The sequence below is a fragment of the Tenrec ecaudatus genome, chromosome 14 (genome assembly GCF_050624435.1).
Source record: "Tenrec ecaudatus isolate mTenEca1 chromosome 14, mTenEca1.hap1, whole genome shotgun sequence".
NCBI lineage: Eukaryota > Metazoa > Chordata > Mammalia > Afrosoricida > Tenrecidae > Tenrec > Tenrec ecaudatus.
Window position 1 is genome coordinate 72,023,643 of NC_134543.1, and position 2,342 is coordinate 72,025,984.

Consider the following 2,342-nt stretch of genomic DNA (forward strand, 5'->3'; position numbering starts at 1 on the left):
TGAAGGCAAGCTTTTCAGATCTGACAACAAAGTAATTCACAACTGATTAATCCCAACCTGAAATCAAGCCCATCAAGAAGAACATGTGGCAGGCACCTTGGATGATCTGCCGTGTGAATGCTGGCGATATGCATCACAGTAGCCTCGGAACACATTCCTTCTTGAGCCCGTGGCCTGATGGACCTGAGAAGGTTGATTTCCTTGGCAAAGGGGACTCAGGGAAGTTTTGGTGATGCTATCTAGGGCACTATTAATCACACTTCTGTCCTGGAATACGAGTCGCCAGGGCTGGGATGGGAATCTTCCATTTGAACAAGAGTTTCCTGCCCTCTAAAGATGGAAAACACTGGATTCAGAATAGGCCACCAGACAGCAGTAACTGGCTTCTTTGACATGAAGTGGAAGAAAGACAAGGCTTTGTAGAGCCTAGAAAAGACCCGCCACTGAGTGTATCATTAAAAAAGAAACATGAGCTATAAACTTATGAATTTGCAGAGAAAATAGCCCCTAGGAGAGTAACTTGGTATTCCAAGTTGATTTGGGTAACGCAGTCGTAGGTAATGCACTCCTAGCGCATGTTCAGCAGAATCTGGAAGCCAGGGTAACTCCTGTGCCTCTCTTCCCTGAACAAATCATCATGAAGTCATATACATTATATATGAAACAAAAGCAATAAACAAAATATACTGAATTTCTTGCTAGCAGCCAGGAGTTGGGGTTTATAGCAAATGTACTTTTCTTCCCTGCCAGCAAACTAAATTACATACAAATTAAGTTAAGGGGGAGGAATGAATTTCATCAACACTGTGTTGGATAATCTAACTTGGATGTAGAAGTCAACAGCAGCTGCTCTGGATATGTGGTATGCGAGTCTAAAAATCCAAGGGAACACTGTTTACCCACAAAAAAAACATGAACATCACCAGACAACCCCCAAACAGTCCTGCTGTTTCCCAACAGAAAAACACTTTCATGGTGACTGTGTCCTTTGATGCCCCCCCCCCCCACCCATCAACCCTCTGAGGTAAATGCCAGTTTCCCTTTGTGGGCAGAGAAGGTGGCTCATAGTGTTTAAATGCACGATTAAGGGGACCCAGGAGGTAGACTGAGAACCAGCATTGGCGTACAGACAGCTCCCTCTTCTAGTTTCCGATTCTTTTCTATGACATCGCCACAAGAGCCTCATGAAGGGACTCTCTTTCTGTAGCACACAGTAGGGTTGAGCACCTACAGAATAAACTAACAAATGAATGGTGACATGTAAGCTAATCACTAGACATTGGGTACAGCACTTGGGGAGTTACAGGAAGAGGGTCCTAATTGGAAGAAGATGAAAAGTTATCACTGCCATTAGCAACTAATTTTGGTATTCTCCTTTAATCATAAAAGTGATGCCGCGAAGGCGTTCAGAATTTTAAGGACGCCCAGTTCATAGTCTCTAAATAAACCAAAGAAAAGACAGCAATATTTTTTCTTGGAGAGCAACATAAATTCCCAGCAATAATGCAATGAACACCGTTCTTAAAAACACGAGAGCCCCCAGATTAAGCAGCCACCTGCCTTACGCAGGTAAGCCCTTTCATTAAAGCTGTGGAGGTATGCATCCTGGTGTGCTAATGATCAGCTAGAGTTTTAGTTCATTCTTAAAGAATAAAGAAAGGATTTTTGTGGTAATCAATTCTTTTTATTTGTTCTTTCTTTAGTCTTTGTCACTTATGTAGAAACAGAAACAAATTATAGCTACCCTATAGCTCTCACAAGTCAGAATAATTTAGTTTCAATAGACTTGGTGATACACTGCTTAAACCTTGAAAGTTAATAAACATGGATTTGTAGAATTAAAAATATTGAACTACTGGAGTGCTACCAAGTTACAAAATTAAAGTTTTATAACCCAAAGTGGAAGACTGTATTCCACAGTTTAAATATTTCATATCTGACATTTTCCAACTCGACAACGTGAAGTCTGATTTTGATTTTTCAATCCTATATGAGTTGGGGTTTTATTCAAATTCAAGATAAAACCATTTCTGAGACGACCTTCTCTTTTCTGTTGTTTCCTTCATATTTATGACATATATGTGCACATGCATGACATAACAGTGGACTAAAGGGTAACTATCTTGAAAATTAGAGTCTCGGTGTGGTATTTTAAGACGATACCCTAGTCTTATTCTATTCTTTCTCATCGCAACCCTATACAAGTTTTCTGAGACTGTTACTCTTTATGGGAACAGACAGCCTCATCTCCCCCCCACAGAGAAAACGGGAGGATTTGAACCACTGTCCGCAGTTAGCAGTCCAAATTTTACTGGGTAGTGCCACCGGGGCTTCCCCATTTA